A 24,759-nucleotide genomic window follows, 5' to 3' on the forward strand; every position below is an offset into this window, starting at 1 on the left:
GTAGATTTAAACCTCAAGGCAGTATTGTACTTGGGAAAGCAACTATGCCATCTGGTAGATCATTCATAATCCATTTTGCAAAAATCCAGAGGCCTCCTCTTTTCCCGTGTCCCATCAGGGTGAGGACATATGTGGTAGCATATAGGTCCTTGTTATTTTCACAAGACTGTGGGCAGGGGCCTTGTGACTGGGTCCAACACCCCTGGTGCCTGTACCTTTTACTGCATGCTAGCCAGCGAACATCTTTCTCATTGGTGTTCTAGCAAATAACCAGAAGTTACTTGGTCTTAATCTTCTTATTATTTCAAATTACAAATTTCTGAGCAAATGGAGCTGGGATTGGGGTATAAGTAGTTTACTGGCCCTTAATATGAAACTCAGATGATGTGACCTACTTTTCTGTAGTAAAGACAATAGATTTTTTAGTATTAGCCCATAGTTTCTGATCAAACTGACTACCTTTATAGAGATGAGTGATGATTGACTGACAATTAGGACTTGCTTTGCTAGTCTAATCATTACAGTGCTTTCTGAGTGCAGCCGCAGAATTCTCTCAGGTATTTTTTTCAGATGAGCCTGCAATACTTGTCAAACTTATAAAGCATATTATATGCACAATTGTTCTACTGCTATGTATTAAAAACTACAGTAGGACACACACACACACACACACACACACCCATGTCCACTGGGGATTGGTTCCAAGCTTCCCGTGGACACTAAAAATAATGGATAATAGCAAATACATTTATAATGGTAAAAGGAAAAAAAGGATTTTTTTTCCTAGAGCACTCCAGAAACCATGCTATGTACTAACAAGTACTCATAGTACAGTCTTTGGCTCTATTCAGTGGCCTGTTCTGGTAATACATGTAAAAATATTTTTTTCTGGATTTTTTTCTTTTAATATTTTCAGACTGGACAAGTGAAACTGGATACTGATCCTGTGGATATGGGGGTCCTACTGCATTACACTTTAAATATCGAAAAAGCAGCTGTGTCAGAGTAGGAAATGTTACTTTTACAATCTTTTTTTCAAATACATTCCCCGAACCTAATAGCCAGGATAGCTTTGGAATTTTGGGAGTTTCATCCTGCTGAAGTAACATTTATATCTGTTATCTTGCATAACTTTTGAGTTTGCATATCAATATGATATGTCTTTTGTTGTTGTTTAGTCGTTAAGTGGTGTCCGACTCTTCGTGACCCCACAGACCAGAGCACGCCAGGCCCTCCTGTTTTCCACTGCCTCCCAGAGTTGGGTCAAATTCATGTTGGTAGCTTCAGTGACACTGTCCAACCATCTTGTCCTCTGTTGTCCCCTTCTCCTCTTGCCTTCACACTTTCCCAACATCAGGGTCTTTTCCAGGGAGTCTTCTCTTCTCATGAGATGGCTAAACTATTGGAGCCTCAGCCTCAGCATCTGTCCTTCCAGTGAACACTCAGGGTTGATTTCCTTCAAAATGGATAGGTTTGTTCTCCTTGCAGTCCAGGAGACTCTCAAGAACCTCCTCCAGCACCACAATACAAAGGCATCAATTCTTCAGCGGCCAGCCTTCTTTATAGTCCAGCTCTCACGTCCATACATCACTACTGGAAAAACCATAGCTTTGACTATGCGGACCTTTGTCAGCAAGGTGATGTCTCTGCTTTTTAAGATGCTTTTTAGGTTTGTCATCGCTTTCCTCCCAAAAAGCAGGCGTCTTTTAATTTCGTGGCTGCTGTTGCCATCTGCAGTGATCATGGAGTCCAAAAAGGTAAAATCTGTCACTACCTCCATATCTTCCTCTTTGTCAGGAGGTGATGGGACCAGTGGTCATGATCTTAGTTTTTTTTAATGTTCAGCTTCAGACCATTTTTGGCACTCTCCTCTTTCACCCTCATTAAGAGATTCTTTAATTCCTCCTCACTTTGTGAACATCTGCTTTTAGGCAAGTTGAAATTGTCGGGACTAGCGTTCGCTTTCATTTTGCTCCACCACTCTCGCACGTGAATCCACCCCTCTATGTGGGCTTCATTTGTGACCGGAACCAAAGGGGCTTGAAACTCTTGCTGTAGGTGTGTGAAGAAGGAGGAAAAGGTGGAGTCACATGTGCTCACACAGCCGCACACTTTAGAGGGAACCTTGGTCAGGAGGGTTGCCAGTGACCAAAACATAAAGAAAATATAACATTTATTACAAAATTAAGCAGAAATATGGCATAACACTTTAAAAAGGTTAAAATATGGCTTTTCAAGGAAAATAAAAAACTCTCACCAGTTTACTCATAAACATGTTTTAACCTGTACATTCAAATAAAGGTTGCAGAAAAAGTATGACATCCCATAGAAATCCTCACCCCAGTAATAGTTCTTTCTGTCTCTACATGATAGTCTTTGAAAAGTTGCATTCAGGATTCTGATCCCACTTCTCTTATTTCTTACTTTTGGTTGTCTCCTATCCTTAACCGTTGGAAGTGCTTTTTCCATAACCCAAGTAGGTGTTTCTCTTCTTTTAATGAGAAGAATAGGAGTAAATTCAGTGGAGCAGGCAGGCCAAGATCTAAAAAACCAAGAGCAAAGGATGTTGACTTTAAGGACCAGAGGGCAACAAAAATGGTCTAAGATGGGTGACAGTCAGAAACTAGAAAAGGCAGACAAGGATATTGAGGGGAGGTGTAGAGTTCTAGGGAACCCCCACAGGATGCAGGAAAGTTTTTTGTTGTGAGGTATCACAAACACAGATTATAGACTTTCTTCTTTTTAGCCAGAGTATGCGTGCAAAGCAAATAAGAACTAGTGTGCCCACTCTCCTTATCTAAAACAGATTAAAGAAAAAGGGGTACAACACATTCCCTTAAAAAAGGATCATGCCAAATCATCATAATAATACAGGGCCCCTTCCCTAGGCACTACTTAAGTAAACAAAACACATACAAGCATTTCTAAATCATCAGCCACAAAACAGAGCCATAAATCCCTCACATGTCTGTCTACACCAGTGGCTCTTAAACTTGGATCTCCAGATAGTCTTTGACTACAACTCCCAGAAATCCTGGCCAGCCCAGCAAGTGATGAAGGCTTCTGGAAATTGCAGTCTAAGAACATCTGGGACCCAAGTTTGGGAACCACTGATCTAGACCAGAAGTGGGCAACCTCAAAGTGGCCAAGGATTATTTTTCAGATTTCCTGCAAGCCCAAGGACCACCTTTAATTTGCATAAATTCATTTTTATATAAAATTTAGTATAGGAGTTATTAAATATTCACTTATGTACAGGTTCCAATAATAATTATTTTCTGAACTGACAAATGGAGCTAATTAAAAAAGAAGACCCAAACAAGCCTCCTTGTGGCCTCTAGTGGTCAAAGGACAAATTTAATTTTATTTTTTTAAAAAAATGGGGATATGAGGGTCTTAAGATGTAGTGGAAAGAGTGATAGACTCGGGCTCAACCATGAAAACTCCTGGAGGGGGTGAAACTGGTAAAACCACTGCTTTAAAGAAAATCACCTATGTTGAAAGCCCTGTTATGATCACTCTGTCAGTTCTGACTTGATGCCACACACAACATGGAAACTCAACATGAGGGGCATGAGTTCTATGGCCTCCAAAAGAAAAGAAAATGGTCACCATTACTCTTAGCACAATGGGACTTTCAGAACAAACACTTTCAAAATAAAATTTTGGTCGGGTGAATCTGAGTGCTAGGGAATCAGAAAAGCAGCCCTGGGGTTTGCCTAACACATGGTGTCCATCCTTGTTCAAGACCACATGTGTCAAACTCAAGGCCCGCTGGCCGAATCCAGCTCACCCGGCCGTTTGATGTGGCCCTTGCAGTGTTGCCTGCTACTGTGCAATATACAGTACGCTGGTGCTTACTTGGTTGGCCATAATGTTCAGCAAGGATACTGGGATTCCGTCCAGCGGGACTTCAAATCCCAGCATTCCAAGCAGCGAAGAGTCAGGAAGTGCAGCTGCTTGGGCGGCATACAGCACCTTGGGGAATGTAGTCTTCGCTATTGGCCACCCCGTTATTATCTGCTTGCCATTATTTATAGACTTTGATCATAGACTTTTACTTTCAGAACTAGTTATTGTTACATACAGCACTGATGTTACCTGTCTGTCATGGGTTTGGAGGGAAAGTTCCATCCTATGGGGAGTGGAAGGCGGGACATCAGGAGGAGGGGCTGTACTGTATATATAGGTGAAGCCTGTGTGGAGAAGGAGACGCTGGGATGTGAAGAAGCAGCAGCTGGGAAGAAGAAGCTGGTGTGGGAGTCTGTGTGTCAGACAGGGTACTACTGTGTGTCAGAGTACCAACCTGATAGGTTCAGGTGTCTGTTGGTTAGCCAGAACTGATAGGTTCAGGGTCTGTGCTTCAAGTTAAGGGTTCTGTGTGAACCAAACTGTATGCATGTATGAATGAGACTAAGCCACGTTACTATATCTTATTCACCTGATCATTTTATTTTCCCTGTGTGTTGTTTTAAATAAACCTTATTCTTTTATTGGTTAAAAATCCATCCCTGGTCTGTGTGACTTCTTACAGGGAATGGTTGGTGGCAGCTTAGTTAACGTGTGGCATATCCCAGTAGGTCTGGGTTTGTCACATTGATTGGTGTCCAGCGTGTGGGATACGACTGGTCCAGTTGTCCAGTGGTCCAGCAAAGCCTTGGCAAGTGTGCCCAGAGCAAGGGGGGTCTAGTCAGGGACAATCTGAGAGCACGTAGGTAATCTTCTAGGTGTACCTCACGGGGGGGTGCACTAGTAGAAGAACGTGTAACCTCAGATTGGGGACTAGATTAGGGAGCTCTGAGGCAGCCTGTTTTGGCGGGAAAAAGCTGAGGCAAAACTGTGAAATAGCAGTGAGCTAGTTTGTCTGCTGAGAGGCCCAGCAGAGGGGGGTAGACTCTAACTCGCTACAGTTGCAAGTAGTGCTGAAGGACAGCAGCAATCTATAGGGAAAGCTGGTTCTGAGGCAAAAGAAAAAAAAAAGTGGTCGCTTTATTTTGAGGCTTGACTTTTTAAAGCAGCTTGTTCTGGGGGGGATTATGCCCTTGACTCGAAGCCAAATGGCAGAAATGGGTGAAGTGAAAGACCCCCAGGTTGACCAAGGTTCTGAGGATGAATTTGGCTCAGTGCAGGGTGACAGCACAGGAGAGCAGAACCCAGAACTCAGAAAATTGCTCCTAGCCCAACAGCATGAACTGAGGGTGAGGGAAATGGAGGAAAGATTAGAGAGAGAAAGAAGGGAGGAAAGGGAGAGGCAAAGACAATTTGAATTAGAGAGAGAGAGAGAGAGAATGGAGAGGGAAGAAAGAATGGAGAGAGAGAAAATGGCGTTTGAATTAAGAAAATTGGAACTGATGAACCAGAACAATAATAACAATAGGGATTCTGAGGGAGGCCAATTGTCTAAAGCTGACCTGAAGAAATTCCCTGTGTACCACAAGGGAGATTGTCCTGAGGTGTTCTTTTCCTTAGTGGAAAGAGCGTTTGTGGACTTCTCAGTGAGGGAAACTGAGAAGATGACCATCATGCGATCTTTAATCAGTGGTAGCCTGGCTGAGGTTTATTCAGAGATGCCACAGGAACTGATGAGAGATTTTGCAGAGTTTAAAAAACTGGTGTTTGCAAGACATGGGATAAATGCGGAACAGCTGAGGCAAAGATTCAGGTCCCTCACAAAGAAACCAGAGCAGACTTTTACCCAAGTGGGGGCTCAATTGGTGAGGCTGCTTGAGAAATGGCTATCTCAGGAGGGGACAGAGACCTTTCAGCAGCTTAAAGATTTGATAGCGCTGGAACAGTTCTATTCAGTCCTGCATGGGGAACTGAAATTCCAGGTGAGGGAAAGGAAACCAAAATCTGTGGCAGAAGCAGCCGAGATCGCAGATTTTATTTACCAAATAAGAAAGCCCTTGGGTGAGGGGAAATCTGTGGGAAAACCTAAAGAAACCTACAGCAAGTACTCTCAGGGACCAGGGAAAAGCCAGCAAGGGGGAGGGGCCCATGGTGAAGGGAAGCCCTCAGACATGAAACCAAGACCTCAGATTTTGGAGGGAAAACCAAAACAAGATGAGAGAGAATCAAAATACACCAGAAAATGTTATTTCTGTCAGGGAAAGGGTCATCTAATCTCAGAGTGTGAGAAATTAAAGCAGCTAAAAGGAATTGTGCCTCAGGATTCGAGTGGGACCAAGCCAAAAGCTGTGTTCTGTGTCCAGAAAGAGCAAGGCTCATTGTCACTGAGGGAGCCTGTTGCCATGGCTACTCAATCTGGAACAGCTACATCTGCTGATCAGGCTGAGGAAAATGGTCCTCTTGTAGAGGTCAGGCGCTGCCTACTGGTGAGAACAGATTCTCAGTTGTTTGAGACAGCAGGGGTGGACGTAGGAATACTTGGCCATCAGTATAGGGGGCTGCGGGACACTTGTTCCCAGGTGACCCTGTGCCATCCAGATATTATTCCTAGGGAATATGTAATCCCAAATGAGAGCATGAAGGTGGCAGGGATTGAGGGGCAGGTAATCTCACTGCCAGTCGCGGAGGTACCTGTGAACTTTCAAGGCTGGAGGGGAGTTTGGCGGCTAGCAATTTCATCGACTCTGCCAGCAGCCGTGCTCGTGGGAAATGACCTGGCTGAACATGTGAAATGGGTGCTAGTGATTACACGTTCACAAGCCACCACGGGGACAGTTCAGGGGGGTAATGATGAGCCAGAGACGGAAGCAGGTGGGGGGAGTTCAGAAGCTGTGGTGGAAACCTTAACCACAGACAGCAGATTTGGACAAGAGCAAAAGGCAGACGCCACTCTCCAAAAGTGTTTTGAACAGGTGACTGACGCCCAGCTAACACCTGAAACCCCAGTGAGATTTCTGGAGAAAAAGGGGATTTTATATAGAGAGACCCTGAGGAATATCTCAAAAGGGGGAGATGGGATCAGAAGTCAGCTGGTGGTACCTGAAAAGTATCGCCCCATGATCTTACAAAGGGGGCACTCTGACATGTTTGCTGCGCACTTAGGGGTGAACAAAACACAGCAGAGAATCACACAGAATTTCTACTGGCCTGACATAGGAAAACAGATCAGGGAGTTCTGTAAACAATGTGATGTGTGTCAAAGGCAGGGGAATAGCCGCGACAGGACCAAAGCAAAGTTGTGCCCTTTGCCTGTGATTGACACTCCGTTCAAATGCATAGGGGTGGATATTGTGGGACCTTTGCCCAAGGCCACAAAGAGGGGGAACAGGTTCATTCTCACCATTGTGGACCATGCCACGAGGTACCCTGAAGCCATACCCTTGACTAACATTGAAACTAACACAGTGGCAGATGCCTTGGTGGGGTATATGTCCAGGATGGGATTTGCCTCAGAAATAATCACAGATTTGGGCGCATCGTTCACATCAAAGCTCATGAAACGCTTATGGCAAATCTGTGGAATTAAGCACAAGGAAACCACTGCCTATCATCCTGAAAGTAATGGGTTAACTGAGAAGTTCAATGGGACTCTAATGCTCAGGATTAGGGCTCACTTGGCAGAGAATCCAAACAATTGGGACCAGAAGCTGCAATCCCTTTTGTTTGCTTATCGATCAGTGCCACAAGCCAGTACCGGGTTCAGTCCATTTGAACTTTTATTTGGGAGAAGGGTGAAAGGGCCCCTTGATTTGATCAAACAAAATTGGGAGCAGATCACCCAGGATGACCCACAAGACGTTGTGACATACATAGACTCTTTAAGGAAAGACCTAAAGAGAAACCTAGAGCTAGCAACAGAGACCCTGCAAGCTCAAAAGGTCAGAAAGAAAGTTTGGGATGACCAGAAAGCCGGGGAGAGGCACTTTGGCCCAGGGGAGGAAGTGCTTTGGCCTAGGCTCTGCAAAGAGGGCAAACTGCAGCTGGGTAGCCCAGAGATTAAATACTTGGGTCACAAGGTAGGGGGAGGAGTGATAAAACCCCTAGAGGCCATAATAGAAGCTGTTCGTGATTGGCCCAGACCCAACACCAAGAAAAAAGTCAAATCATTTCTTGGGTTGGTGGGCTACTACAGAAAGTTCATCCCGAGGTTTAGCGAGATTGCGGCTCCGCTGACCAATCTGACGAGGAAGAAGGCTGATGACCGCATCCCGTGGACCAGCGACTGTGAGGAGGCGTTCCAGAGGTTGAAGCAGGCGCTCATCAACTATCCAGTGCTGCGTGCTCCAGACTTCGACCGGGAGTTCATCATCTACACCGATGCGTCTAACAGCGGGGTAGGAGCAGTTCTTTGCCAGGAGGATGAAAATGGTGACCAGCATCCAGTGTCCTACCTGAGTAGGAAACTCCAGAAAGGTGAGAGACATTTGGCAACCGTGGAGAAGGAGTGTCTGGCCATAGTCTACGCGATCCAGAAGGCCAAGCCTTACATCTGGGGAAGACATTTTGTTCTGTGCACTGACCATTCACCACTGCAATGGTTAAAGACAATGAAAACCCACAATAGCAAACTTATGAGGTGGGCTTTAAATCTACAGGACTATGACTTTGAAGTGAAGGTGGTCAGAGGGTCAGTGAACTGTGTTGCTGACGCCTTGTCAAGAAGACCTGAAGAATGAAGACGGCGAAAGAAACATGGACTATGTATATATGTTGGTGACAAAAAGTTAAATGTACCTGTTTTTTGAACTTGGTTTGTATGAATAAAGGTAAATGGATGTAATGTATATGGTAAATGTTTAAATGCCTAATTGATATGGTTAACTTAGAATGTAAGTATAAGTAAGTATGATATTGTATGTATAACTGTTGTTGTGTGTTTTATCCAGGTTGTTTTTTGGGAAAAAGCACCTTAGCTTTCCCCCTACAAAACAACTTATAAAGAGGGGAGGTGTTACATACAGCACTGATGTTACCTGTCCGTCATGGGTTTGGAGGGAAAGTTCCATCCTATGGGGAGTGGAAGGCGGGACATCAGGAGGAGGGGCTGTACTGTATATATAGGTGAAGCCTGTGTGGAGAAGGAGACGCTGGGATGTGAAGAAGCAGCAGCTGGGAAGAAGAAGCTGGTGTGGGAGTCTGTGTGTCAGACAGGGTACTACTGTGTGTCAGAGTACCAACCTGATAGGTTCAGGTGTCTGTTGGTTAGCCAGAACTGATAGGTTCAGGGTCTGTGCTTCAAGTTAAGGGTTCTGTGTGAACCAAACTGTATGCATGTATGAATGAGACTAAGCCACGTTACTATATCTTATTCACCTGATCATTTTATTTTCCCTGTGTGTTGTTTTAAATAAACCTTATTCTTTTATTGGTTAAAAATCCATCCCTGGTCTGTGTGACTTCTTACAGGGAATGGTTGGTGGCAGCTTAGTTAACGTGTGGCATATCCCAGTAGGTCTGGGTTTGTCACAGTTATTACTTACGTTATTAGTAAGCATCCTTCAGTCTCGAGAGACGATGGTAACGTTCTCTGAATAGAGGTCTTGGAACAGCGTCTAGTGTGACAATCCCTTCCACAATGAAGACAAATACAATCTGTCCAGCTCCCTGATTTTGCTGGTTTCGTGACTGCCTCTTTGCCTCGGCCTGCTGAACAAGTTCTCTTCAAATTGGGAGAAGCCATGCTGCACCACCTGCTTCCAGGCTGAACGCTCAAATGTCAAGGTTTCCCTTCTGTTGAGGTCCATTCCTAAGGCCTTCAGATCCTGCTTGTATTGCAGATATCCTTGTACTGCAGCTGTGGTCTCCCTCCAGGATGCTTTCCTGCACTAATTCTCCATACAGGAGATCTTTTGGAGTCTGAATGTCAGCCATTCTCATGGCATACCTGAGCAAACTCTCTAGAGAGATTAAAGAGCTTTCCATCTGATCTAGACCATAGATAGATGCCTTCTGTTGTGGTTCCAAAAGCGTGCTTCAAAATGACGTTGCAGGAGTTGCCAGAGCATCACGAACTGCCTCTGGGACTCCGCCTCCGGATTTTGCCTCGAGGTTTACACCTGAAGCCTTTCCCATCAGTGGATATAACCACAAGGCAAAAATCACGCTCTCAGATGGCAACGAAAAGTGCCTTTTTTACCTGGGTGAGGAACATCTGACCCACTCATGTGCCGCCTGTAAAAACCTAACTAGACCAGTGCTGAAACAGAGACTGCAGAGGTCGAGATCTTACCTTTGCAAAGCAGCGATGACTCTTCCTGCGCCATCTACGGAGGCAGTAAGATCCCTAGCTTTTGGGTGAAAGGCATACCTTGGACCAGACAGCCTCTGAACCAGCGAGGCCATCTTTACCAACCAAGGAGACTCCTGAAAAGAGTAAATCAGCAATTAAACAAAAATCGTTGCCTTAGTTCCGACCTCAGGTGCCAGCTTCAACACTGAGGAACCACCATCTCTTGAGGCTGACCCGGTGTTTGACAACATCAATCAGGAGTAATCTCCACCTCTGAGCTTAGCTTTCAACAAGTCCATATTAAAGCTTAACAAACACACCTGGGGTAAACCACCATCCACTATGCAAAGTCCCAGACGTACAGTGGACCCTCAACTTACAGACGGCTCGACTTACAGACTTTTCGAGTTACAGACTTCTCTGGCTGCAAAATTTAGATTCGACTTGCAGCCAGAGAATCGACTTACAGACCAGAAAAAAAACAAAATGGAATAAAAATAGAATAAAAACCACTGGTTATGGGATTAATTGGTTTTCAGTGCATTGTAGGTCAATGGAGATTCGACTTACAGACTTTTCAACTTGCAGCCACCATTCCAATACGGATTAATTCCTTAAGTAGAGGGTCCACTGTACTGACAATCTCTACGAAACCCATGGTGGCAACACTGATTTTCTGAACAAACACCCCTTACCTAATTCGATTATCGTCGAATCTAGTGAGTCTTGAGGATGCAATAAATCTACCGTGACCCCAATGAATAAGGAAGGGAGAAAATAGACATCCTAGGGAGAAGAATTTATTCATTACAATCCTTATTAAGAAACATCAACTATCAGGCTGCCATGGGGGCGTACCAGTGTCACCTTTGGAACAGGGTGCTCCCTATCCTCGAGTCTGCACCAGAATCAATTAAAACTGACTTAATGAATGCTCATTCTGAAGCAGTCACTCTTGAAAAGCAACAGAGAACTGCAGCTAGACATGCAGCAGAGGCGGCTTCTAAGACTCTTATATCCTCTATCTCCATTCGACGCCATGCTTGGCTCAGATCTTCCACAATGTCGGATGATACAAAAGCAAGAATTAAGGACCTCCCATTTGATGGGACTGGCCTCTTTAATCAGAAGACCGACGAGACCATGGAAAATATACACAAGATATGTAAAACTGTGAGGTCTTATGCCAATCAGCAGTCTTTTGGATTCCAAGGGTGTCAATATTAAAAAACCCTGTTTTAACCTCAGTCTTACCAACAGTACCAATATCAACAATTCCATCCATACAAACAATACTGGTCACAGCAACCTGAAAGATATCTTCCAATTCCACAATCACTGACGCCTTCCTTTTGTCCTCAGAGCCAACCACGTCAATGTTAGCCCTTTCGTAAAAACCAAAGGAAGGGTAAGCCGTACCAATAAAGCATCTAAAACTTATATACCTCTTGTTCCTACCCAAGTTTGTTTTCAAACCAGATTAGCACCATTTTTCCAACATTGGCAAACAATCACAAATGATAAATGGGCTCTTTTTATTGTTGCGCATGGTTACTTGATTGAGTTTGATAAGTTACCCCCGTTAGGGCTTCTCCGTTTTACACTTTATTGTTCTACTCTCCAAGATGAAATTTCTACTCTTCTGCAATAATATGTCATTACCAGGGTACTATGTCATGACTGGCACAACGGTTTCTATTCCATTTATTTTACAGTCCCTAAGAAGGATGGAGGACTCCATCCCATCCTCAATTTGAAATACCTTAATCATTTCATTTGACCTCGAAAATTTAGAATGCTCACAGTCGACACTGTTATCCCTTTACATTCACAGGGAGACTGGTTTGTTGTAATCGATTTGCAGGACACCTATTTTCATATGTCAATACATCCCACCCACTAAAAATACCTCAGATTTCATTTCAGCAATATCGTGTACCGATACTATTCCCTGCCATTTGGACTATCTTCGGCTCCAAGAACCTTTATGAAGTGTATAGGACCGATCGCAGCTTTCCTTCATCTTCAGGGGAAAAACATCTATCCCTACATTGACGACCGGCTGATAGTTGTGACACTGTACCACGATGCCATAAGAGCAATGAATACCATGCTCAATACTTCGAGCTAGAGCCTTCATTCCACAAGAAAGGATCACAAAAATAGAGAATGCAATTCTATCCTTCCGGCCTCGAGCACTTGTGTCAGCCCATCACGCACATCTTCTCGGGCTCATGGCCTCCACAACATCAGTAATACAGCATGCAAGGCTCAAAATGAAGGTTCTTCAATCATGGTTTCTGTTCCTGTTCGATCCCACAACATACCCCCCATCTCTGAAACTTATGGTAACGGAGTAGTTGGCCGACTAACTCACCTGGTATATAGGAATCACATGCACAAAGCAAAGGATAGCACAAAATTTTTACTGGCCTGGGATGGGGAAGCAGATACGATCATATTGTAAAAACTGTGATATATGTCAGAGTCAGGGTAATAACCAAGACAAAACTAAAGCTAAATTGAGCCCTTTACCCATTATATCAACCCCATTTCAACATATAGGCCTGGATATTGTGGGACCATTACCTAAAGTGACTAGAAGGGGAAACTGTTTCATTTTAGTAATAGTAGATTATGCCACCATATATCCTGAAGCAGTTCCATTGTGAAATATCAAGACTGAAACAGTGGCAAATGCCCTGTTAAACTATATGTGTCACATGGGCTTTGCTTTGGAAATTGTTACTGACTTGGGAACATCATTCATTTCCAAATTGATGAAAAGGCTGTGTCAACTATGTGGTATAACTCATATTACATCATCCCCATATCATCCTCAGACAAATGGATTGGTAGAGAAATTTAATGGGGCATTAATGCAAATGATTAGGGCTTATACTGCTGAAAACGCCAATGATTGGGATTACAACCTCAAAGATTGAAGTAAATAGCAACTGGCCTAGACCAACGACAAAGAAAAAGTCAGATCTTTCTTGGGGTTGGTTGGCTATTACAGGCATTTTATCTAAAATTTCAGTGAAATAGCATCCCCTTTATCAGACGTAACCCACAAAAGAAAAGCTGGTAAGATCCTGTGGTCGAGTGAATGTGAGAAGGCCTTTGAGAAGTTAAAAACGACGCTGATGACCGGGCCTGTTCTGAGAGCATCAGATTTTCATCAAGAATTCATCGTCTTCACAGATGCATCCGACGTCAGGTTAGGAGCGGTATTGAGCCAGAAGAATGACAATGGAAACCTTCATCCAGTAATATTCCTAAGCAAGAAGCTGCAAACAGTTGAACAACAGCTTTCAATGATAGAACGTGAATGTTTGGCAATTGTATGGGCTTTGCAGAAGCTCAGACCGTACATATGGGGAAGACATTTTATTCTTTGTACAGATCCTTCCCCATTGCTGTGGCTCCGAACTATCAAAGCAAATAATAATAAATTGATGAGGTGGGCACTGCTGTTGCAGGATTTTGACTTTGAATTCAAAAGTGTCAAAGGGACTCAAAATGTAGTGGCCGATGCCTTGTCAAGAAGACCAGAAGATTGAAGAATGAAAAAGAAAGGACTATATTAAAAAGTAACGTTAATGGTATGAAAACTGTTCAAATTAAATGTTACAGAATTGTCAACAAAAATGATTAAAAATGTAAACACACATAAATAAATAGTAAGTAAAGTTGGTTTGTATTGTATGATGAAAAAAAGTTATATGATAAATGTAATTTAAATATAAAGTAAGAATATTAATATGATGTAGAAGGTATCATAGAATAAGTATATATTACAAATGGTTAAATGGAAATGGTTTTTCTGAAAATATTAGTAAGTAATTGAATTGGTTGTTCATAAGGGTAACCTACTATAAGTGTTACCCCGTGACACAAACTTTTCAAGGGGGGAGGTATGTGACAGACAGCTCACACATCACTCCTGTCCATCAGGTTAGAGCTCTGGTGTGGGAGCCTATGACAGGACAGGCGGGGTGGAACCAAGGGAACTAGGGGGAAAAAGACAGTTTGGGACAGTTAGGGCAGTTGGAGAAATAGAGAGAAGAAGAGACAGAGATATATAGAGGGATTTATAGCGTTAAGATAGACAGTTAAGTTAGGAGTAGGACAAGGACTTGGAAAATTGGTGTATTTGAGAACTGAAGGAGTTAAAAATAATAAGAAATAAAACAAACTTTAAATATTGTAACACCATGATTAAAGTGAATCTATATAAGTAAACATATCTAAAGTCCAAAGCACGTTTAATGAATGAATAATACAAGACCATCCATGATTTTCCTTATGTGATTTACCTATTAATAAGCATCGTTATATTTACCTATAAATAAGCATCGTTATATTTGACAGCATTGATCCATTATTCATATTTGGTACAGGGAGGAGAATATCTTCCGGCGGCAGCATAAAAAGGAAGAAAAGAAAAAGTCGTGACCAAAGGCGAACCTGGGTGTTAGGGAAAACAAACAGGGGAGCTGGGGGTGTGCGACACTCAAAACAGCATTCCTTGTGGCTATTACATCTGCCAAGAGAGCCAGTGAGCTTGCTGCCCTTCAAGCTGATCCACCCTTTATTCAGTTTCACCCTGATAAAGTGACTTTATAATGTACTTTGATGTTTCCTTTTTACCAAAAATTGTCTCACATTTTCATATCAACCAACCTATCATATTATTATCATTCTTCAAGTCACCATCATCTCCTCTTGAGCACATGCTCCACTGTATTGACGTAAGGCGCTCACTAGCATTTTATCTGGACAGAATGAAGAGTTTCAGAACTAACAGGCTCTTTGTATGTTTTCATGGTCCACATAAAGGAGGTCCAGCTTCATCCCAATCCATCTCCAGATGGATAGTCCAGACTATTTCTTTGGTTTATCAGCTGTCGGGCAAGTCACCAACATTGGGTTAGGAGCTCACTCCATTAGAGCACTCTCCACCTCGACTGCCTTCCAGCATGGAATGGAGATTCCTGACATCTGCCATGCTGCAACATGGTTCACACCATTGACCTTTGTTAAGCACTACTGGTTTGACGTGAGAGAATGCAATGATGCTGGTTTTGGCAGAGCAATGTTGGCTTCCTTCCTACCATGACGTCCCACCTGCCGGTAAGTGAAGCTTGCTAGTCACCCATTTGGGTGCATTCACAGAGGCCACGAAGAAGAAAAAGAGGTTACTTACCTATAACCATAGTTCTTCTAGTAGTCCTCCGTGAATTCACACATCCCACCCATCCTCCCCTCGATCCGTCACGGGTTATATTAACTTACTTTCATGCCCAGCGGACAAAAAAATTTAGGAACTGATGGGAATCTTGGGTGGGAGGAGCATGTGCCTTGGGGGGAATCATCCCACTAAATTGTTACTTTTAGCTCTAGAATCTTCCAAGAACATCAGCTCAGGCGCAGAGTTTGTGTGAATTCACAGAGGACCACTAGAAGACCACTAGAAGAACTATGGTTACACGTAGGTAACCTCTTTATTATTAAGCATTATGTAAAATTGTATTTTAGATCACACAGCATATTGCATGATTATGGTTCTAATTTTTTGAACTCTCTTCTGGAAACTATAAATAACTTTACATAAATCAGAACAGAAAGAAAAAAGCAAACACATTCCCATTCATATCTCAGTGGAGATAATGACACCAGATTAGAAACCGAACAGGATGATATTGAATGACAAATGGCTGTCCAAAGCCAGAAGAATCATGCAAGCTGCAAGGCTTGCCCTTCACATTTAATTGGAACTGACAAGATAACAATTGTTTTAGTCACCACTTGAAATGGACTGTGGTTGATGGTGGCATGAAAACAAACTCTGCCGCCTGTGTTGTTATGAAGTCATGTTTCTTCTTACTGGAATAGATTTTATTGGTTGTAGTTTTACAAATATAGGGAACCTCTTCCTTCTACAGGTTCCCTAAAGAAGTTGTAGTCATTTATTTATATAATAATATTCTGCTGTTCATGTTAATACTTTGAAACAAAAAGAGTGCAAAATAAAGTTTTGTTTGTGGACCATTTGTCTTGAAAAAAGCATTCCAATGGATAATATACTAGAGTTGTCTGTTTCATCTTTCAAGTCAGCGCACTTTGAAAGTGTTGGTATTTTAATATATTCGCGAAGGCTTTCACGGCCGGGATCTAATGGTTGTTGTGGGTTTTTCAGGCTCTTTGGCCGTGTTCTGAAGGTTGTTCTTCCTAACGTTTTGCCAGTCTCTGTGGCCGGCATCTTCAGAGGACAGCAGATTGCTGTCCTGGTTTTGAAAGTGTATTCCAAGGATATGATATAAAAAGGAAGTAGCATTAGATGAGTTGTGGAAAAAATGTCATGACAAATCAATGTGCAAATGTGCATTAGAACCAGAGAAAAGTGTTGGGAATCTTGCAGTCATTCTCTGGCTGGATGTACTTATGCAAAGTAAGATGGTAAAATGGACTGTAGCAAAGTAGCAAAGCAAGAAGTGGGCTGGACAGAAAGAGGGTGAAAATGACTCTATCAGGTATATCTAACATCAGATAACGTATTTTTATTATACTGTGTAGTGCCATGATATTTATGTTAATGTAATGGTAACTGCTAATAATGCATCTGAGGAAGTATGCTCTGCATAAAATCCACACTGTAATAAATCTACAAAAACATGGTGACACCTTAAAAAGTAACTTTACTTTTTTTAATGTGAACATTCGTGGAGAATAGATCTGTGCTAAATTTGGTGCTGCTCTGAGGCCCAGTTTCATAGCTATAATTTTGTTTGGAGTATCCATATTTTTTGATGGGCCTTATGGAATGCCTTTTGCTCCTAAGAGCATAATACTGTATATGGCTGCATGGTTGCACAGCCATAATACTCCAACAGAGATGCAACAAGGAGTGTATATTGCAGAATCCCTCTTCTTGTTCCTTGACAAATGTGTACTGACTTGGTCACAGCAGGCTTATTAATGTTGTCTAAGGCAGTGGTCCCCAAGCTTGAGCTTCCAGATGTTCTTGGACTACAACTCCCAGAAGCCTTCACCACCACCTCTGCTGGCCAGAATTTCTGGAAGCTGAAGTCCAAGAACATCTGGAGGCCCAAGGCTGGGGACCTCTGGTGTAAGGCATAAAGTTTGGAATCCATTGTCTTAGAACATAAGAAAAATCTTTTGATTCGGAACACAGGATGTCAGAGATCTGGTGTATTCTGTATGGTATTATTCACAGCTCTATACTCTCATATGTGAAATATTGATGTGATTGCACTATTATACGTTAAAGATCAATGTAGATACTTTTTTATTTGAGAAGCATCAATGGTAACAAAAATACAACCCATAGCTCCAGTTCTACTTATTGTGTTTCTTATTGAATAGATCCAGACCCAACTTTTAAATTGGACAAATGTGAAAGGCAAACCAGTGTGACATTATCAGTGTGAAGTGCTAATGTGTTCCAGTGTGTTCAAATTCAGGATGGGATACACTTTAGAAGTAATGATATAATTATGTTGCACTTTGATTCTCTCCGTAAAGAGTTTCACAGTGTTTGCCAAATCCACATTAGCCTTAAAGCTGCTGAGTGGGATTTGTCATTACTGTGATGTACGTTTTACAGAAAATGAAGTCCAGATAAAGGAAGACAGCAATCTATTCCTGTCTATACTTGCTTGGGAAGAAATTGCATAAGTATAAAATTTAGGATGAACGTTAATTAGATCACACTACATATTGTCATTACTTCTTACATTGTGGATAGAAGACAAGGTACCACAGGGTTCTTCTGTGCCTTCATTATGATATAACAGATGTTGACAGAGGCTTTCTGTTTTGCCACACAGATGCTCTACAAGGCAAAGTTCAACCTCAAAAAATAAAAATAATTTTAAAATCAGCACTCCTAGAATTTAGCTCCAGTATAGGTAGGGCAATAGTTATATAACGAATTCATTTCCTTCAACACTGAATATTAAACCATGTCTATACATATAAAGGATCATTGGTCACAGTTTCCCAATTGACACTGTCAGTTTCTCACCAAAAACGAGAAAAACAATTCTGTAAATCTCTGAGCTGCTTTTAAACATTACTGAATCCCTTACTCATTACTGAATCCCTTTCATCATGGGGAAGCTCTTAGGGGTCATGGGTTGCTGGGGGAGAGCCTTTAATTACTGAAAATCACTGTTGCCAGTAAAGTAATCCCAGTAACAATGTTCAGAAATTAAAGGCTCCCCACCTGGGCCAAATATTTCATAAGGCTAACTAGGTTGAAGCCTAGGGGCCCTGCAGGGACTAGGGGCCTGTCAATTGACCAGGGTCAGTCTGCCAGCGATAGTAGGGTGAGAGATTAAAGTGCTTAAGGGGGGGTTGAAATACCTGAAAGGCTAGGGGGGCAGCCATGGGTTAATACAGCCCTGCTCCCCCCATCACACCAACCTGCAGCTGCCAACAGCTTCCCTGTGACAAAAGGGATTCAGTGGGATCCTTAAGGAGGAATCAGAATTGTTTTTTTTAAGTGATGCAACTGATGATGTCATCAGCCTTATGCAGCACGGCTGTGCAAACAGGAATTTAGCCTATAAATTCTTAACTCTGGTACTTGTCAACTTTCGCATGGGTTAAGGATGACAGGCAGGATATAAGTGCAATAAATTAATTTATATACCTCCTGTTCAGTGTTAACAAGAAGGTTGTAGAAGCATTGGATATGCTTCAATCAATAATTTGTGGTGTGCTTTGTACATTGATGTCCTGAGATAGTGTAAAATACTCTGTACAATTGCATCATGTCGGGATAAAGAGGAAGCTGGAACAACTGCAGTCCATCTGTCGCCTGTAAACTTTCTACGGCACTCTTTTATTTGCTAAGGACACCAGCTCTCCTACCTTAATACTGCAAACAACAACAACAAAGCTAGTCTAACTTCTTGATATAAATCCTTAAGCCCTCTCCCTGATCCAGACTGAACAACAGAGCACTGAAATAACAGTATAGCACAATATATTGCTGGAGATTTTATTTATTTTTTAACATTTTTCCCCTCTGGATAAAATTGTGAACAAACTGTGGTGTCCCATGTTGTTTTTCTAACTCATGTTATTAAATTCATGGTGGAAAGTGGATGCAGACCCTAGGATTGCCATGGCTCACGTTTGGCCCTGAGATTCAGATTTTGAGGTTCATCTTCCATGTCACAGGCTTTGGCTCTGAAATAAGAGGAAATGAAATGCTGTAAACCTGGCCATTCTAGATTTGTGCATTCACAATTATGGCCTCAACACATGCCCTTTAGACATTCTCAGGGTCACTGTTGTATTTGTCATTACACTGCATGGTATTGAACTGCTGTTGGTACTAGAAACCAAGTCAACCATATTGCTGTTCCTTACCTTGTTTTCTCTGCAAACCTGTAGCGTTCATTTAGATGTTTGGGCTAGAGACTGAAAGGAATCCACTGCTTACAGGCCATCATTTAAAACAGAAATTCTGTCTGCAAATATAAATCCCTTCCTAGCTGTTTCTGAAGAACTCCTTCTATCACACCTTTGGTTTAGAAGGTGCACTTCTAGCAAATACCCCTGCTTTCCCTTGTGTGTCGTAGCATTTAGTTTGCACATCTCTCCCCAAGGACAATGGGAGACAGATCTTTAGTAGCATTAGTTCACTGGCTTTTAAATTCATCATAGTATCTTTGCACTATCTGTCATGCACACAGCATACTACAAATGTTGCTGAAGTCTCCACCCCTTGACTTCACTCAAGGGTCTGACTCAAAGTCACAGATTTTGCCCTTAGTATCTCAGGGAATTGTATGCTGCTGATCTAGTTATCTCAGTAGATAACATGTCTTCATAATGTGGAACCACTGAGACATGAGCCTGGGAAGTTCTCACATAGGGTCACTTTAGCCAGATGGATCAATGATGCAAACAACTCAAAGTTCAGCAGCTGTGGAATTCAGATATTCTGCTGATGACAGTGTACTACTCTATCTCTCTGCCACTTTATCCTGTCATGATCTTTGTAAGGTCAAACCCTTGTTTCTGCTAACTGACTAGTTAATATTATACTTTCTTCTTTTGCCTAGAGCTTACTTGGGGAAGACAGGAAATCCCCTCAAGAGCCGGATCTTAACTGTGTCTAGGTTGAGAGATGGGACAATATAAATACTGGGCACAGTTTTGTGCCTTAATGGCAATAAGTAGTTGATTGATTAAATTTTGTTTTTAAATTTATTTGACAACATTAAGTGGGAGCAAACCTTGATGTTATGTGACCAATGCGTAGCATGATCTCTTAAATGTGTGCAACTTGAAAAGAAAGAGTACACAGTGTTCAAATAAATAAATGTACAGTATTTTACATCATAGTGTCCCCAATGCCTCCCCCCTTCTCACTTTGTTCAAGGATGTTAATAAGGGAAGTAACAAGAATTCACAAAGTATACAAATTATTAAAGTAATAAACTGTCACCAAATACACACATAATGCCAATATATTAACTGTATAACATTCTTGTCAATCTGCTTATTTGTTTGACACAGCCATTGTTCAAATGCCATAAGGCTTAAACACTTGGAAGTTGGCAAACATATTAAGGAGAGTATAAGGGTGTGAACCTCAGAGTTATTTGGTTTTGAAAATTAAGTAATTTAAATCCATTTAAATATTTTAGGCATATTTGAAGTCTGAGATACCATCATCAGTCACTAGGTGGAAGACTTCCCTAATCAGCACCTATGTTTGAAATCAATACAGTCTGAAACCACAAGGGAGTTGTTTGAAAGATAGCTCTAGAAGCAGAACTTAAAATTGTTCTGTTATTCATTACTTTGCAGCAGATGGTGTTTGGGAAAAAAAAATCCCCAGCACTGTACACTATCAACAATTGCACTGTTACCAGCTCGGGGGGGGGGGGGGGAGATTCTCTGTTTCCTTCTAGTGGCCAGTTCTGATACTATAACTTGAAAACACTTCCAAAAACAGCAAACCAAAATATTATTTTCTTTTGGACTGATAAGAAAATGGTACACAATTCTGAAAATTTCTGTCAGTGCATATGCCTCTACAAGTAGCTTAAAGTAACTCTTCTAAATAACTAGAAAACACTAGTCATTATACAAAAGAATAACCTTATTACTCATTAATTTGCTTTTGAAATGTAACATAATTACAACATAGCTACCCCTCAGTAACCAGTTACATGTAACTAGATTGATTGTAAGGAATTAGTACCATGCTCTGTTGTAAATGTTTCCATTGCCGTCCACTATGGACAGTCATCATGGGAACAGGATGTGCAGACCCTGCTTCCATGGGGCTGTAGAAGTGCATCCTCACTGGGGCTCTGCCTTAGAGTGCCAGATGCCATAGCTTCACTCCAGTGAGGTGGGAACTGTGTCCATCTTGGGAAGCTGAATTACTTTTCTTGAACCTCTTGGTGTATGAAACTGAATGCTACCAGAACTGTTGTAAATCCGGGTATGTCTCATGCTTGAAAATATGTTTAAGAGAAAAGAAAGAGTAGCAGTAACATGAAACTGACAGTATTTCCCTGTCTGTTCTTGTGGCAGAGAAAATGTACTATTAATTTGCCTGCTTACAAAGCCTGGTATATGACAACAATTTCACATAAATAGGCAGCAATACATTTTTGAGGTATTTTTAGAAGACAACAGGAATTGGTACGACAGACTGTTCTGGTTGCTTACAAGGATTTGGGCTTTTATCACATCATATGCCATGTCCTCAGTGTAACACAGTATGAGGAACACACAAGGATTTGATAAAGCCAAAGTAGGTAAAGGCAAACGAGGATGTCAATACTGTCCAATAATTATTTTGAGCAGACATTAACATACAGATTTGCAGGTTCTGTGAAGGTCTCTTAGCTTGAAAGAAACGGCCATCTGGTAGCAGCCTGATGTTGTTTCTCGGGTCTCTGGGTAAAAAGCTATGAAGGATAGCTTCAATAGCTCCTAGAACATTTCTAAATACTTCTGGAAGTGGTGCCTTTGTTCCTTTGCCATTTAGCGTTCTGTGCCAGCTGGCTTTTGGAAGAACACTGAGGAGACATAGCAAACAAATTTTCCTTTGGAAGCAGGCTTAAAAAGGCAAGGTGCTGTGAAAGAGCCTAGAAGAAAACCAGACTATAGAGTTGTGCCTATAACACACAGCAGGGAAGAAAGAGCTAAGAGTGAAGACCCCAAGGGCATCATGTAGCATTTAAGAAATTGTCATGTGCACCCATTGTTTTTCTAGGGTACTTAATTCTCCCTCCCTTGTAGGTCTTGTTACTCAGAATAGTTTGCCTCTACCTTGAGCCACTTGTTTGGAGCACCAGTATCTCTGAGGAAAAACAAAATAATTGTTGAGTGAGAGACCTGATTCTGACTCTTAACAGAATTGCTCTGGTAAGAAGATTATATAATTGTTATGTTTTGGGGAACAGCAGTGTCCTTCCTTCTATAGAATCATGGCCCTCAAAGGGTTTGTTCAAAACAGACTCTTGTTTACATCAGAGCAAACAGATGGAAATGCTTTTGTTTCTTGCCCAAATGAATCTTTGGTGAAACAAATGTGAAAATGCTCACAACATTCTACAGGAGTGGAAATTGTTTAAAAACTTGAAGATTAAAAGTAGGAGCAATACAGTGGCTGCTATTTATCATAGTAAACTGCACCAATGCAGACCTATTAAATCAGTGTTAGCAACAGTGGCTGAAATCCTGCTGCCTAACATAGTCAATTGTACAGTACTAAAGCAGGCCCATTGAATCAGAGGGGATTTGGTGAGTCAATTCCTCCATAAGTTTCATTGATTCAAATGGGCCTACTCTAGTTTTGACTTACTGTGCTAAAGTAAGTTGGGACTGTAATAAGACCATTTAAAATGGAACTTATGGAGGTGTTGACTCATAAAATTTCCACTGATTCAGTGGGTCTATTCTAGTGCAACTTATAATGCTAAGCAACAGGATTTCAGCCATTCTGTCTCTTAACAACAGATTTGGTTGGTCAAGTGGTTGTTGTTCGGGAAGTGAAACAGGACTATTCAAAAAATAAGGCAGCAGTTTGTAAATTGTCAAAGGACTCCCTGTGTATAAAGATACGTGTATGTTAGTAAATGATGTTACAGTACTTAATGGTGGCCCAATAAGGATATGTGAACTTACAAGAAGATGAACTCTTGAGAGCAATTCATCATAGAACATTGACAAGGGCTGTTGACAGTTGAGGAAAATTGAGGGTCCAAACCTTGAATATGCTATTATATGCAGCCTGGAACTGGAGATTAGGATTGGGGGATTTTCTGTGAATGAGGCAGGGTGATGATGTGATAAAAGCCTTGTCTGAAACTGCTCTAGGTTCCACTTTCTCCTTTCATGAATTTTTGTTGCAACCGTTCCCTATTGCACCTGCGGACTAGGATAGTGTATTTGCATAACTATACTTCATACTTACTGAAAATTTGGATCTTTAGAAAAAATACTGTTTTGTATAGCTTATTTTTTTTTCCTTTGGGGGAGTCAACATAGAGGTAGGAGTGCTTTTAGACTAGTGTTGGACTACATGCTACCTCACTTTAAATGAAATCTAGTTATGTAGAAGTCCATCAAGAAATAAAACAAAGCTGCTTCCAAATCAGTGGCTCCTACGGTGACCCAGTCATTGCTATTTCATCATAAACGATAAGCAGAATTTAGAGTAACTTTCTGAACTATCACAAGCATTGCATTTAGTCCAAATTACCTAAGAAATAGTTCAAAAACCATCATTTTGGAATAGCTATCACTCATATTGTGACTATATTTATTTCCTTTGTTTGAGGTTATATTCTTTGATATTGCAATGAGTTGATACCTTGTTGTACATGAGCATATTTGTTTAGAAGCAGGACTGTAAAAAACAAATCCAACAGTGTAATAATTTACACAAATACAAACAACATGTTTAATCGCTTGTTTAATATACTGAAAGAGATTCCCTTCCATTTTCCTTTGCTTTGAGATTTTTGCGGTAACTGCTAAGCTTTGGTTTTCTAATGACTAAAGTTTGTCACGATGAGGTTACAATAAACTATCAATATATTCATCTAGTTGAAAAATTTAGTAGCTATCTTGGCTTGCATTGTGGAGATGAGGTGAAAAATCTCTGAATTATACAAATTAGTCTACCAGCCTAAAGTTCTTAATACTTAGTCATATATAATCATTTAAAAATACTGAAAATGGTAGACTGAGCTCTCATCCAAAGAGCCAGTGTAGACTAAACAAAAATGAAATGAATGACTGTCCTCTATATGCAACTAACCAAGAACAAATCATACTAAGAACAGGTTGTCCGCGCCCACCTATTCCTTTTTCCGTACTCTTAAAATGAATGATGAAACAGATTGGCTAGATTCTAAATGTGCAGTGAAAACACACCTGTAGTAATCATGCTGTGCATTCTGGAGGTCTAGATCAGTGGTTCTTAACCTTTGTTACTCAGGTGTTTTTGGACTGCAACTCCCAGAAGCCTTCACCATCAGCTCTGCTGGCTGGGGTTTCTGGGAGTTGCAGTTCAAAAACACCTGAGTAACAAAGGTTAAGAACCACTGGTC

General features: G+C 41.5%; 1 long non-coding RNA gene across 1 annotated transcript in view; it reads right to left on the reverse strand.

Annotated features, from left to right (window-relative positions):
* Positions 1 to 2,190: 2,190 nt before the first annotated feature.
* The window catches only part of LOC110075997 (uncharacterized), a 32,326-nt gene continuing 9,757 nt past the window's right edge, over positions 2,191 to 24,759 (reverse strand). Inside the window, exons 3-4 of the long non-coding RNA XR_013541531.1 lie at positions 10,139 to 19,360; positions 2,191 to 2,542 (exon numbers count right to left, since the gene is read on the reverse strand). This is a non-coding gene — a long non-coding RNA (uncharacterized LOC110075997). The remainder of the gene's footprint in view (positions 2,543 to 10,138; positions 19,361 to 24,759) is intronic.

This window comes from Pogona vitticeps, chromosome 2 (assembly GCF_051106095.1).
Source record: "Pogona vitticeps strain Pit_001003342236 chromosome 2, PviZW2.1, whole genome shotgun sequence".
Lineage (NCBI taxonomy): Eukaryota > Metazoa > Chordata > Lepidosauria > Squamata > Agamidae > Pogona > Pogona vitticeps.